General features: G+C 35.7%; 1 long non-coding RNA gene across 1 annotated transcript; it reads right to left on the bottom strand.

Moving 5' to 3' along the window:
• Window positions 1–400: 400 nt before the first annotated feature.
• On the bottom strand, window positions 401–2,017 carry LOC132644983 (uncharacterized). The gene is made up of 2 exons (XR_009583966.1): window positions 1,408–2,017; window positions 401–830 (listed from the first exon to the last, which is right to left on the bottom strand). It is a non-coding gene; the product is annotated as an uncharacterized LOC132644983 (long non-coding RNA).
• Window positions 2,018–16,387: the final 14,370 nt, after the last annotated feature.

Raw genomic sequence — 16,387 nt, 5'->3', positions numbered from 1 at the left:
AAAGAGCACTTATAACTCTTAAGAGGCAAATATTCAAACATATAAGCTTAGCCTAGTTCAACATTTTCTAAAGAGAGAAGGGGGGGGGGGGGGGGGGGGAATGGGTTTAAGTCTGAATCTTGAGCAGTGATATCGAGCTTAAAAAGAAAAAAGAGAGCTGAATAGATGAGCTAACCTGGTAGCGCACTGATAATGTTTTTGACTATTTTCAAAAGGGATAGAGCAAAAGTCGAGCAGCAGTGAAGATGCACGGACGCAGTACCAAAAGTAGCATCAAGTGCATTCAAAAAGCCAACCATATTCCAAAACAGTAGTATTTACACTGCAAAACCCCACCCCTCCAAAAAGAGTAAAAGAAGAAAAAAGTTTTTGTAGAATTGCAGAGAGGCGAACATCTAAGTAATTACGAAATCAAATATAGACAACATATCATACTAATTGTTAACATTATTTACATATATTTTGGAAGAAAACATTATGTTGAATGATTTACAAATGTTACAATCCTTACATCCATGACAAGTGACAACATCCGCACATAGCGAATGAAAAAAACATCGATCCAGGATTATCTTTCTCAAGAAAGATGTCTATCAATGGATAACTATTCATCCGGTCAAAGTCTTCATTTTTCACGTGTTATGGGAATTAGATTTGCCAAATGACTCGCCAAAGAATCCAAGAAAGACAATAGACATCGGAGTTAGCAATGTGTCACCTACGTATCTTTCAACTCTTTTTCTTCAGTGCCCTCTCCCAAAAACAGTACATGTTCTTTTTGAACCATACACTTAAGTCGTCATTATCTTGTAAGGACGTGCCAAATGAGCCTGCCGTATAATGAACATAAGTTAGTAGAGGTGATAGCAATTCAATAATGCAATATAGTATTTTACCAGCGAAGTAATTATTACTGACATTTAGCTCTTTACCCAGCCAAACTCCTAATCGATACTCAGAAAAAACTGGAGTTGACTTGGATTCTATATGTTTTCTTTATTACTTGTGACGGTTTCTTATAGGACAACCCATTGACAGATCAAGACTTAAGCGAATATAAGACTAACACTGCTTTACACGGTATTGCTTACGTTCCTTAGCTTAATTCAATGGAGACAATATGCAGCTACTCCACCAATATGCTTGTGTTTGAGTAAGGGGGGTTCAAATTGTTTAGTTGGATTCTTTCCTTGCTTTTCTTTATTCTTCACATCTTCATCAGGACAAAGTCAACTTCATTATTATAAGGCTATAGCAAATGCAATAACAAATCAGCTTAAAATAAAGTTCAAAAGATTTCACTGAGGATTAGCATTATGAATTCACACACATCTAAATAACTTTGCACCTTCACGAGAATCTAATCGAATGCTTCTAGAGATGCAGGTTAATTCGAACACAAGCTACCTTATAGAAGAACACCACACCGTATCTCCAAGTATTAGATAATACTGCTTGACATAAAATAATATGTACCCACCAGCACCAGCCTTTAAATGGTTAAATCATAACCGAAATGTCCAACAGGTTAGCAAGTAAGAAATATAACGAAAGACATCACGAAGTAAGCGAAAACCTTGCACAAATTAAACATGACGAAAAATCTTCAAAATTGTAACCATGCATTACAGGAACAAATGTTAAACTATGTCATTTTTGTTGGACATAATTACATCTACTTCTGATTTTTTATTTAGTGCAACTTTATGACTGAATAGGGTAGAATATTATTTGATTAGATATGATATCAATAAGGTTTACCATGATGCTTATGTGCAAGGCACAACCAGAGTAGAGTTGCAGTACCCAGTTTCTGTTAGGTGTGGAATTGGCCAAACAAGTCAATTCTTTTGTTCACATAGTCGTGATGTAAGCGCTTACCTCATAATAGTCGTGATGTAAGCGCTTACCTCATCATAGGAAATTCATTCCTATAAATAGGTAGCTTATGGTTCATTTGTAAACACACCAAATTGAAGAAGACAACACATCCCAAAGAGAGAAAATCTAAGAGAAATACTCTTAGTGAAAGGCCTAAGTAAGAGAAGGTCTTTGAGAGAATTTTCTGTGGTAAAATTCTTGAGTGTAATTGGGATTGGGGTTGTGAGGTTGAGTGTTGTAAACACTTGTAATATTTCTTCTTTAATAAGATCTGCAGCAGCAACGTGGACGTAGCTCTCACATTGAGGGTGAACCACTATAAATCTGTGTGTGCTATTTATTCTTCGCTTACATCACGGCGTAAGTAGGTTCTGTCTAAGGAGGTTGGTATTTAAGTGGTCCAGCTGTGACCCTCCAATCTTTCCTGGGAACCTGCTTACAAAGGTCGGATTTGGGATTTAAATCCTAACAACTGGTATCAGAGCAACAGGTTGTGTTGTGATTTAGAAACGATGGGAGGCGAAGATGGTACGACGCACGGCATCGGTAAATTCGATGGTACAGATTTTGCGTTCTGGAGAATGCAAATTGAAGATTATTTATATGGCAGAAAGCTTCATGAACCTCTGAGTCCGAAACCAGAGGAGATGAAGCAAGCAGATTGGAATCTCCTCGACAGACAAGTTCTGGGAGTCATTCGGCTGACACTGTCGAAGAACGTTGCTCACAACGTGGCAAAGGAGAAGACCACCGCAGATATGATGAAGGTATTGTCTGACATGTATGAGAAACCTTCGGCAAATAATAAGGTATTTCTCATGAAGAAACTATTTCATCTAAAGATGATGAAAAATGCTCATGTTGTTGCACACGTAAATGAATTCAATACCATTGTAAATCAATTGTCATCGGTAAAAATTGACTTCGATGATGAAGTGCAAGCTCTAATTTTGTTGGCATCCCTACCAAATAGCTGGGAGCCAATGAGAGCAGCGGTTAGTAATTCTGTCGGCAGTGACAAACTAAAGTTCAACGATGTTAGGGATCGTATCCTTGCTGAGGAAGTGCGCAGGACAGATTCTGGAGATAGGCATCGACGAGTTCTGCTTTTAATGTTGAAAACAGAAGCAGAAATTATGACAGAAACTACAACCGAAATAGGGGCAGATCGAAGTCAAGGAATGGCAGGGGTCAATCCAGACCAAGACGAACATTTGAGTGTTGGAACTGTGGAAAACCAGGTCACTTCAAGAAGAACTGCAGGGCGCCAAAGAAGGAGGACAACAAGGGGGCTGGAATCAACGCTGCTACGGAAGACATTGGCGATGCGTTGTTGCTATCGGTTGACAGCCCGATAGACTCTTGGGTGCTTGACTCAGGAGCGTCCTTTCACACCACCCCACATCATGATATAATGACAAACTACGTGGCTGGGAATCTCGGCAAAGTTTATTTAGCCGATGGAGAGCCGCTAGACGTTGTTGGCACGGGAGACATTAATTTGAAGATGTCAAATGGATCCTCGTGGAAGATTACAAAAGTTAGACATGTTCCAAAGCTGATGCGAAACCTGATTTCAGTAGGTCAGCTTGATGATGAGGGATATGATCTCAACTTTGGTAATGGGTCTTGGAAGGTGGCGAAAGGTGCTATGGTAGTTGGCCGAGGAAAGAAGATTGGCACTCTCTACATGACGGATAGCTATCGTGATATTGTTGCTGTGGTTGACAACACAAAGAAGACAGATTTGTGGCATTGTCGGCTTGGGCATATCAGCCAGAAGGGGATGAAGCTGTTGGTGACAAATGGCTTAATTCCGGAGCTGAAGACGGTGGACCTTCATACGTGTGAGAGCTGCATTCTCGGAAAACAAAAGCGAGTAAGCTTCTCAAGTGCAGGCAGAGAGTTGAAGGTCGAAAAGCTGGAATTGGTGCACACAGACGTGTGGGGACCTACCACTGTACCCTCCCTTGGAGGATCACACTACTACGTGACCTTCATTGATGATTCAACCAGGAAGGTATGGGTTTATTTTATGAAAAATAAATCCGATGTGTTTAGTGTATTCAAAAGATGGAAAGCCATGGTCGAGAATGAAACAAACCTCAAGTTGAAGTGTTTGAGGTCCGACAACGGCGGAGAATACACTGATGGTGATTTCAAACGGTACTGTGCCGATAATGGGATCAAGATGATGAAGACTATTCCTGGAACGCCGCAACAGAATGGAGTAGCCGAAAGAATGAACCGAACGTTGAACGAGCGTGCTCGGAGTATGAGAATACACTCTGGACTGCCCAAGACATTCTGGGCAGATGCAGTCAATACCGCGGCCTTCTTAATTAACCGAGGACTGTCAGTTCCCTTGGATTTCAGAATTCCAAAAGAAGTCTGGAGTGGCAAGAAGGTAAATCTTTCATTTCTGAAAGTGTTCGGCTGCTTATCATATGTTCATAATGATGATACGGCTAGAAGCAAGCTTGATCCAAAATCAAAGAAGTGTTACTTTATTGGCTATGGTGACACCGAGCTTGGTTACCGATTTTGGGATGAACAAAATCGGAAGATCATCCGAAGCAGGAATGTTGTCTTCAACGAAGAGGTGTTGTACAAAGACAAGTTGCAAAAAAATTCAGAATGTCAGGATAAGGAATCGGAAATAGTGGATTTGAGGGACTTTCCGACACCTGAGCCGCAACCAGGTACAGCCGAGGCAGAGGAACAAACAATCCGAGAAGGTGCTGATGAAAGTGTTGATTCTGAAACAAATCAACAGACGCCAATCACAGAACTGCGTAGATCATCCAGAATCAGGAAGCCAATTCACAGGTACTCTCCATCCCTCAACTACATTCTACTCACTGATAGAGGGGAGCCGGAATGTTATGAAGAAGCAATGCAAGTCGATGAATCGACTAAGTGGGAGCTGGCAATGAAAGATGAGATGGATTCACTATCGGCAAATCATACAAGGGAGTTAGCCGAGTTGCCAAAGGATAAGAGGGCATTGCAAAACAAATGGGTTTATCGGATAAAGGAAGAACCCAATGGAACCAAGCCAGTCAGCACTCCCTTGACCGGACACTTTCGGTTGTCAAAGGATCAGTCGCCGACAACCGAGGATGAGAAGAAGCAGATGGACAAGATACCTTATGCATCTGCAATCGGTAGTCTTATGTATGCAATGATATGTACAAGGCCAGACATTGCACATGCAGTGGGAGTTGTCAGCCGATTTATGAGCAATCCGGGAAAGCAACACTGGGAGGCTGTGAAGTGGATATTCAGATATCTGAAAGGCAGCTCGAGTTCAGCTCTGTATTTCCGAAAATCAAAAACAGGATTGCAAGGGTATGTTGATGCTGACAACGGTGGTGATATTGATAGCAGAAAGAGCACATCCGGGTATGTTTACACCTTCGGAGGTACTGCAATCTCTTGGGTTTCCAAGTTGCAAAAGATAGTAGCTCTCTCTAGTTGTGAGGCTGAGTACGTTGCTGTGACGGAGGCCACAAAGGAAATGATGTGGCTACAATCTTTTCTGTGGGAATTGGATCAGGACCACGAGGGAAGTGTGCTATATTGTGATAGCCAAAGCGCCATTCATTTGGCAAAGAACCCGGTTTACCATGCTCGAACGAAGCACATACAACTCCGGTACCATTTCATTAGATCAGCTTTGGAAGATGGAGCGCTGGTGCTTGAGAAGATCGCAGGGAGTCAGAATCCAGCAGACATGCTGACAAAGGCAGTGACGATAGACAAACTGAAGCTATGCTCAACTTCAGTTGGCCTGCACGAAGTATGAAAGTAGGAAAAAGCTGCTGCATCGATCAAAGAGTGAAGACAAATTAAAATTAGTCTTCAAGTGGGAGATTTGTTAGGTGTGGAATTGGCCAAACAAGTCAATTCTTTTGTTCACATAGTCGTGATGTAAGCGCTTACCTCATAATAGTCGTGATGTAAGTGCTTACCTCATCATAGGAAATTCATTCCTATAAATAGGTAGCTTATGGTTCATTTGTAAACACACCAAATTGAAGAAGACAACACATCCCAAAGAGAGAAAATCTAAGAGAAATACTCTTAATGAAAGGCCTAAGTAAGAGAAGGTCTTTGAGAGAATTTTCTGTGGTAAAATTCTTGAGTGTAATTGGGATTGGGGTTGTGAGGTTGAGTGTTGTAAACACTTGTAATATTTCTTCTTTAATAAGATCTGCAGCAGCAACGTGGACGTAGCTCTCACATTGAGGGTGAACCACTATAAATCTGTGTGTGCTATTTATTCTTCGCTTACATCACGGCGTAAGTAGGTTCTGTCTAAGGAGGTTGGTATTTAAGTGGTCCAGCTGTGACCCTCCAATCTTTCCTGGGAACCTGCTTACAAAGGTCGGATTTGGGATTTAAATCCTAACAGTTTCTACAATAAGACATTCTGGCATTACCATGGAAGTCTAGTTGATTTGAAGCATCAGAATGATGCATGGCCTCTATTCTTTTCTGGATACAAAAGAAGTTCCCACAGTAAACTCCAAAATACATGTCTACCATAGTAAGGTACTTTTAGATGCTAAAAAATAAAAATTGTGACTGCCCAAAAAATGAATGAAGACATTTGCACAATATTATATGAGCTATAGAGTTCTGCAAAATTGCAAAAAGAAAAGATAACGCTGGAGGTCCAAAAAGAAGATAGAAAGAAAGAAAAAGAAAAGAATCCGAAAGAAACAACAAGTTAAATATTAAATTCTAACAAAACTTTGAAGTTAGTCTATTATGCTTCGAAATGGAGTAAGTTCATATCAAATAGTTCCTCGGAATCACTCTACATAGTCAGTCAGCCTTATTTAAAGTGGTATCTGGTGCAAGTAATTTCTAAACTTTTGCAGCATACAATTTCGTTAGTAATACCTTTCTCCTAGTCTTCTTTTCAATAAGACTTCATATGAGCCAACGCTAGGAGATAAAATGAAGTATTAAACAGATTATTGCAATCATCACAACCGTAAATATAAAGAATAAAACACAGAGAAATCACATAACAACAAGAGAAAGGAAAAGGAATGAAAAGAAAATCAGGACGTCAATTTATTGGTGACATTCTTAGTACAAAAGGTTTGTTACTTGCAAAATTGAAGTTCTAATCAACAAAGTAATACCTTCCAGTACTTCTTCAAAGGAGGAGCTTTATTTCCATCCTATGTTTGTGGTAGAGAGGATTTCCTCATTGTGTGTTGATCTTGTCTCCTCTCTGAGCCAATATGTTCAACTCTAAACTTGCTCCCTTCAGCGACGTCCATCGTGGTTGATGGCAATAGTGGATGGATCGCATTTTCTCTGTCCATTTAAAGTAAAATTAATAATTCTGGAGGTATTGTCCTTTAAACCTTTAGAGATCATAAATAAAAGTAAAGTATACTTTTGCACTGGATTGGCTAAAGAAATTGCCTTTAAATAAGGAGGAGGATGTAACAGCCGCAACACTGGTCAAAATTAGAAAATCGGGAGCAAAAGAATATTACCCGGAATGGTATAAGGTGATTGTGACCATCGCCGCCACCACCATAGCCTTGGTTTATACTCCTCTGTTCTTCACCACCATAGCCTTGGTTTATACTCCTCTGTTCTTTCGCACTACGCTTCCTTTTATGCAATCTATCTTCATTAGAATCTAAAAAGAAAGAGACAGAAGCGATCGCTGGCCAAAACACTAATACCAATTATATGAAAATAGTAGTAATAATCAATCAGCAAGAATAACGGCAACACAGTACACCATGATTGATTCACTATCTATGTCTGCCTATTAATAATTCTAGGTTGATTTTGGATTTTTAACCTGGCATTTATGTTTTGTAAGCCCCTTACGGTTAAGAAATTGATTACATCCCGATCAAGTAGCCAAAAGTCCCAACCATTTCATTGGCATGTAAATGTGGAGACGTGAAAGGTGTGTTAAATGACAAAATTTACATAATGATCCATGAAATCCCCTAGAAAAATCAAGCTGAGCTTCGATCATCCTCCCTAAAACTCTTGTTTCTTTCACTTGATTAGGAGCTAATAATCTTCACAGAATTGGTCCAAGTTTACAATCAAAGGATAATGTGAAGTCGAAGAGTATTCTGGAGTGACATTTCTTGTTCTGGAAAAAAAGGCAGGCTAGTAACATCTAAATACGCCAACAACATATATTTGAGTGAGACTCATTCATTAAGCATGAAATTTTGAAAAAACAATGAATTAAAAAGAAATTACCTGGCAGTTGTCTATCATCTACCTGATATTATTCAATTCACACGTTCATTAAGAAATCCCAAGGCAGGTAACACAAGCAATTATGTATATTGAACATACTCTGCATAACATCATCAAGCTATTTGACACATCACCAACTATAATTATTTCATAAAAGCCAGCAACATATGCCAGATTCTCTTCATAAAATGCCTTACCACAGTCCTTATTTCTATTTTAATCTCAGTTTGACAAAATGACTTTCTAAGATGGTATAAATAACACAACGGATCCACTTCCTAAACCCAAAAAATTCAAACATAATGTTCTTCATGACAATCAGACCATACAGGTAGCAATACAACTCTTTCATAAGAGAGGAAAAACATTTTTCAATGCTCAAAATGAAGATCAAGCAGACTTTGCACAGAAATTAATACAATCGACACATATGTTTCACAGATTTTTGTAGAAAAATAGCTTAAAATGTAGTTCAAAAGTATTCACTGAATACATGTTTTGCACAACGAACTCATACGTTCTAAATATCTTCACAAACTACAAAGAGACGGTATGTGAATCTAGAAGATCCTGTCTTCTTCCTAGGTAAAAGCGTAAAGATGAAGCTTTAGTATAAATTATTAAACTTTCAAGCAATGTAATCAGTCATCACCAAGGCAAAAAGAAAATTTGACACAAGGACTTTGTAGGGAGAGGAAAAACTTTATAATAGCAACAATTGAGAATAAAATCCAAGACAAAAAGTAGAAAAAGTTCACCATAGAATTGAAGTAGTATATCTAGCAAAATAAAACAATGAAGTGCTTACCGGCTTAAAGTGATAACATCAGCCTATCATCGTCGTCATTATTCTCCTTTCAGAACCCTACTTCTTCCCACAAACTCCTTGTTTGGCTTCGAATTCTAACATCAAAGCCCGTGAGAATATCTTCTCCTGGGTTTTATTAACCTTTTTCCCATCTGGGACATCCTAGACATAGGCAAGCGAAAATTCTGTCAAAAATCTTCAATAATTCTCAAGGTACTTTTAGCAGAGAAATCCCATCCAAATCGAAGAAAAGGATGCGAAATTAGGTTACTCCACAAAAATAATCAGAAATCAAATTGAAGAAAATAACCTGAACTATTTCCGTATGAGAAAAGTCTGCAATTCCTCCCTATTATTATTCAAAATTCAGTATACAAAATCAGCATTAGTTACAGCAGAAAGAGCATGAAGAAGCCGAACAGAGAGAGAACTACTGCAGTGAAAGATGTAGAAGGAAGTGAAGCCTGAAAGGAAGAGGTATTGCAGTGAACAAAATCAGCAATTTAGTTACCGGTTCAAGATGGAAAATGAACGGAAGGGCTGTAGGATGCGAGAAGGTGAAAAGTCGAATTTGCCCTTAGCCCTTTGAAACCATCAAAAGGTGAATTCAATTCACAAAATATGAAATTTGAGTTGTTGGTCCAATGCTAAAAGCCTATAACTACCTCCCACAAAATACTGAACTCCGACCTATGTTCTCTTGCTGATATTCAAGGTGGTATTTTTATTAACTGCTCCTACTGTCCAAATATATGATGACTAAGACTACCAGGGGTAACTTTTTGTGTGAAATCGGATATCACTCTTTCCCTTCCTTAACTAAACATTTACATAGTCAGAGACTACATAAGCCATAAAGACATTATAAGACCAAGTGCGTTATTTAAGCAACATCAAACACAGTATTGACAAAAATGCTAAACTATAGCAGCATATGACAAATAATCAGGAATTTGCACTACGTTAGCAGTGTAAGTGATGTTCTCAAGCTAGCTATTCCATTTCTACTAAAATCAATTAGCATAAAACAATAACAATTAATTCAACATTCAGTGACATGAAAAGCTCAGAAATGAAGCCGAACACGACAACATATATCAAACAATCACAAAGCCGATGAAATAAAGAAGGGAAAAAGAAAGTGGAGTTTTTATTTCCAAATAAGATTGAGAAGACCTGCAATTTCTTTAATCAACAATAATTGAAAATAATATGACCACACTAATTAAAGGGAAAATGAATAGAAAGGAAAATCATAAGCAACACATTAGCTCGAGAAAGAGAATAGAGAAGTAGACAGAAGGATTATTATAGTTAAAATTACGATTTTACCCATGGTCGAAACCAAGGCTCTTCTATAATATATAATAATATAGTTATAGTAAAGTAAAATAATTTATATATAATATAAAATTAGGCAAAGACAAAGGTGATGTGGCACCTCTTTATGGTCACCATCCCTATTTATCTTTTTTCTCATTTTTTTTTGACATTTTCCTATTTTCATGCCATTAAAATAAATGCAAAATTCATCTCTTAAAACAATTTTTAACCGAATTTACTCACATTTTGCAATTACTCAATATTAACTATCATAATTACGGCTGCAAATATAGTGAACTGATAGCCTCTTCTCTCCCCAAATGATAGAACCTATTCTTAACCAATGTATTTGTTGGCACAAAATTCTTAAGAAAGTGACACAAAAATATCGGCGAAATCTCCGTCATTGAGATGCCGGTGGGAGCGGCGGAATGCGGAGGTGGCTGCGAGACTCGTCCAATGGAAGTAGCAGGTGCGGATAATATTGTAAGATCGAGAGCAACGACATCAATGTCATTCTACATTTTACATGAGAGTTATGAGCACAAGGTAGACCTGGAACATACCACTCCTTTTGTATATATAACATTCAAGATGATTGTTGAGTGATGATAATGCTTATCAAAACTGACTTTTAATTCATTGTTATGCGTTTGACTGTGAAATGCAGCGGTAGGTGCTGAAATTTCCACCGAATTCATAGTTATCAGAGTTACTGAGTCCACAACTAAATATTTATAATACAAATAGAGGGAATACAAATAGAGGGTCTAGAAAGTTATTGGGTTCATCCGAACACGTAATTAATACTCTTCCTCCGCAAGTCCGCCCCCGGTGAAATTGTTTTTTGTTTTGTTTCTTCTTTTTAGTTTTGTTTTCAATGAACAACACCTTATTTATAGTACTCCAAAAGAATGTTCATAAGTTGTTGCTCTGTTAATGTTATTAAAGCATCGGCCTTCATTAGGCAAAATAATGTTTATACGTCGCAAATATGACTGTTAAAGGAACTCTTCATTTCTATGCTAGATGCAAAGGGGCTTGCAGAGAAAGTGATGAAAGAATCTTTGCATAAGGTTGAAATCGAGCTTAAGGTGACCTTTTAGCGACTTAAATAATGGGTAACCATGATACCTTTTTATGTTCACGACTCTTCTTAAGTAGTATTTGTTTTTTATCCCTTACATAGATGTCGGAACAATATACCAACATTATGATGTTTCTTTTCGTGATTTTTGTAGGCACCTACCATGGATCAAAGGAGGTTGAAAAGCAACGTTATCGCTCATGAGACACTCCGGGAAATTTACTTATACGATTTAAATTGGTGTTTTGATATTCAACCTAGAATGTTTCTTACAATTTTTTTTCCGTCAAATAATTTTATACATAATGTTATAATATTAATACTCAGTCATATTTTAATGACCGTGCGAAGCGCGGACAAGTACACTAGTATATATATAAATAAAGTCATCTGGACGAGCACCTACGCTTCAAATTTGTATTTTGCAGCTATAAAGTTGGTATTTAAGCTTAAGGTAACGCAAGAGAGCAAGAGAAGATAATCAATCCTATACATTTAGCATATTAGCATTGAAGGAAGTTTTATGGCAAAATGGAAACAAGAAGTACGTTCCTCCTCTTTTTGGACTGTCTTTTACTTCACCTAGGCTACTAGGCTTTAAGGAGGACCTAGGACTGCTGCATTGTATTACTAGCTAGATGATGAAACTCCGTGCTAGCACAAAAAATAGTATCACATGTTTTTAAGATTCTCTAAAAAATATATATATATTTTTATGTTTATAAATCATTTAACTTGAAACTTTCCCTTTTACCTTTAATGAAATGATTTAAATTCACACAAATATCTATAATTTATTTTAGACCACAAGTTTCAAAGATCTTTCCTTTCTTTTTTAAACTTCGTTTCTAGTCAAATTATATCACATAAATTAGGACAGAGAGAGTGTTTTTTAGTAATATAATTATGGAATTTTTATTACAAAAAGTATTATAATTCAATTAATTGAAAATATCAATAAATTATTTTACTTTGTCTGCTTCTCCCATATATGACTTTCCCGATTTGGTTCTCCAATTGAAAGATTTGAAATACACCTTCTCCTACTAAGTTTTTATGACATCATCTCTTTCTACTCAACAACACTGAAAAACGTTTTCATGTGTCAGCATCTACTATAGTCTTAAATTTTTAAGTATAGACCAACTTCATCATTTTAAGAAAATATATATATACGTTTCTTGACCATTTATATTTCGTCTTCTCGATGTTATTCCTCATTATTTGTGTGAGACGTATGTGTCTAAACTTATACCTAAAGGTATAAGTTTTAAATCTTTTGGTTTTATGACTTCTTTAGCGGTTTTTGTATTCAATTTAAATCGTTATTTCTTTTTTCCTGAATTTTTCTTCTTTAAATTTTCTAAGCGTACCTTTACCATTTTCTGAACTTATTATCATTATTTAAACGGCCTATTTTTTTTCTTCTTCACGTGGACCTCACCTTAATTTTTTATTTTTATTTTTTGCAATTGTCTCCTAATTCTTCATGTGGACCCCACCTTAATTTTTTTTTATCTCTACTATTATGAAAGAGTGGGCCCCACCTTAAATTTGATTTTTTAATTTCTACTATTATAAATAAGTGGGCCCTAACTTAATTTTTTATTTTTTATTTTTCTACTATTATAGAAGAGTGGGCCCCATCTTAATTTTTTTTTAATTTTTAATTTACTATTATAGAAGACCGTTTATATTTTGTCTTCTTGATGTTATTCCTCATTATTGGTGTGAGACGTATGTGTTGGGTATAAGTTTTAAATCTTTTGGTTTTATGACTTTTTTAGCAGTTTTTGTGTTCAATTTAAATCGTTATTTCTTTTTTCCCGAACTTCTCTTCTTTATATTTTCTCTAAGCATATCTTTACCATTTTCTAAACTTATTATCATTATTTAAATATCCTATTTTTTTTGTTGCAATTGTCTCCTTCTTCACGTGGACCCCACCTTAATTTTTTTCCTAGCAACTTTCTCCTACTTCTTCACTTGGACCCCATCTTATTTTTTTTATTTTTTGTAATTGTCTCATAATTCTTCACGCGGATCCCACCTTAATTTTTTTAATCTCTACTATTATAAAAAAGTGGGCCCCACCTTAATTTTTTTTTTCATTTCTACTATTATAGAAGATTGGGCCTCACCTTAATTTTTTTTTTTTATTATTTTTCGTTTTTTTTTTTTTAAATTGAGTGACTGACTACGAAACTATATAGAAACTTATGTTTCTATATAGTAGAAATATTTCGCATACACGAACTATATTGGGGGATTGTGGTGACAGGGCCCCCAATAATTTTTCTTTTGAATTCTAGACTCCAAGTTTTAATTATTATGTATTAGGACCCTTTTTATGATTAGTGCTAATTAAGTGGATACAAGTTATTGGGGCATCAAAATAAGCCCCCGAGTTTTAAAAAATACATTTTCGTCCAAGGATCTAAAAAATAAAAATAATAAAATAAAAACTATTCCAAGCTTTCAAATCAGCCCCCAAGTTTTAAAAAATATCCTTTTGATCCGAAGTAAGAAATAATAAAATAAACCAAAATAAAAATCTAAAAATATATTTTTTGCCTAATAAAAAAAAAATATATTACTCTCTCTCAATTTATTTCCACGTTTTTTTCCTCTAGCATCTGAAATATACTCCATTGACAGCCATTGTTGGAGCTTAAACTTAAAGCTTGAAAAATGAGTTTTCGAAAGAGTGATTCATTTCAAGTGGGTGTTATGTTGGGGATCTTTTGATAAATTTAAATCTCAAATTTTAGAGAGTTTAGAGAAGATTTAAGATGGTTTTGGATTAAATTTCATATTTGAGCTTGAGGATAGCCATTATTGAAGCTTGAGCTTCAAACTTGGAAAATGGGTTTTATGAAGGAGTGATTTATTTCAAGTGAGTGTTATTGAATTTTATTGGGGATCTTTTGAGGAGTCTAAATCTCAAATTTAAGGGAGTTTTGAGAAGATTTAAGGTAGTTTTGTGTACAGTATCAGATTTGAGCTTTGCGTTGAAGATGAACATTTCAGATTTATAACTATTCTAATAGACGAGACAACGTTTATGCAATAGACCAACAACAGAAATACATTCACTGCTGATTATGACTTCATGAATGTCTTGTACCGCTTAGTCTGCCTCATGTCTTTACCATAAATGAGTCATTACCCATCAAATCCTAGCAATACATTTTGGCCTTCTCATAAATTAGAGATTGGCAGCAGTTGAAATTAGTTAATGAGTACTTTGGGACAGGAGAATAGGATACTCAAAAGAGCTATGTTATCACACTTGCATACTCTTCTAATAGGTCAGTTACAAGTTATTAGAATTTACAACTTAACACTTGCTTTTGTTATCAAAAAAGATTTTTTTTTAATAAGAAGTGAACTAATTATAGATTATAAAACTTATATTTGTAACTAAACAACATGTTGTCACCATGAAATTAGTGAAACAACACTATAATAATCTAAAATAATGACAATTAATGAGTAATGTTAATGATGTGTTGAGGAAAAAGTTATGATGATCATAGCTATATGTAACAACTTGGAATTGGTGACATAACTATACGTGAACATTCACATATTTTTTTAGCCATATTGCAAATGGTTATTATACTACATATAATCTCTATTAAAATGGTCAAAGTTATAGATGGACCCCTGAACTTGTCTTGATTTTTCATTTAAACCCCTTAACTGAAACGTTGACCATCTGGACCCTCGAACATAAGATAAACTGTGCCATTTGAACTCTCATGCCAGCTGGGCACACGCGTGCAGTGCACTTACAGTGACATGGAAAAATAGACCAATAAAAATAAGTCATGTCAACAAAAAAAATTAATTTTAAAATCTATTTAAATAATTTTCAAAAAAAAATCTGAAAAACCCAACCCATCCTCTCTCATAGCCCACTTCACCGCCGCTGCTGCCTCCGCCGCCCTCACCGCCACCGCCGCCGCTTCAAAATCTATTTAAATAATTAAAAAAATGGTGTCGTTTTTGTCGAAGATTTGTTTAAACAGATTTTGAAGTGGAGCAACGGCGGAGGGCGGCGGCGAAGTGGGCTATCGGAGAGGATGGGTTGGGTTTTTCAATTTTTTTTAATTATTTAAATAGATTTTAAAATATAGTTTTTGTTAAAATTAATTTTTAATGATTAAAATTTTTTTAAAAAAAGAAAAAATTTGGTCTCTCACTCTGTTTAAAGCAGTGCACTGCACGCGTGTGCCCAGCTGGTACGAGGGGTTCAAATGGCACAGTTTATCTTATGTTCGAGGGTCCAGATGGTCAACATTTCAGTTAAGGGGTCTAAATGAAAAATCAGGACAAGTTCAGGGGCTATTTATGATTTTGGCCTATTAAAATTGATGACATAATTACATGTGATCAATGTGAAATGGTCTTGTCTTTATTGCAATAAGTGAAATAATCATGCGACCAACTTGTAATGTTTAGATTAATAGCGAACGACTTGTATAGTTTCATCTTTTGTAACCAAAAAAAGATTTTTTCTAATAAGAAGTGAACTAATTTTAGATTATAAAACTTATATGTGTAACTAAACAATTTATTATCACCATGAAATTAGTGAAACAACACTATAATAATCCAACATAATGATAATTAATGAGTAATGTGTTGAAGAAAAAGTTACGATGATCATAGCTATATGTAACAATTTGGAATTGGTGACATAACTATATGTGAACATCACATATTTTTTTAGCCATGTTGCAAATGGTTACTATACTACATATGATCTATATTGAAATTGATAACATAATTACATGAGATCAATGTGAAATGTTCTTGTATTTATTGCAATAGGTGAAATAATTATGCGACCAACTTGTAATGTTTACATTAGTAGTGAACGATTTGTATTATTTCAATGATATTAGTATTTATATCAATAATGACGTTATCATTTTGTTAAATATTCATTTAAATGCCAACAATGATAAGTTTCAAGAATTAACTCATCAATTTTCAAGATAATTTCATCTAAACCATTGGTT

Source organism: Lycium barbarum, chromosome 6, assembly GCF_019175385.1.
Source record: "Lycium barbarum isolate Lr01 chromosome 6, ASM1917538v2, whole genome shotgun sequence".
In the NCBI taxonomy this organism is placed as follows: domain Eukaryota; kingdom Viridiplantae; phylum Streptophyta; class Magnoliopsida; order Solanales; family Solanaceae; genus Lycium; species Lycium barbarum.
Note: the sequence above shows the minus strand (reverse complement) of the source record. Positions and strands in the feature narration are given on the sequence as shown.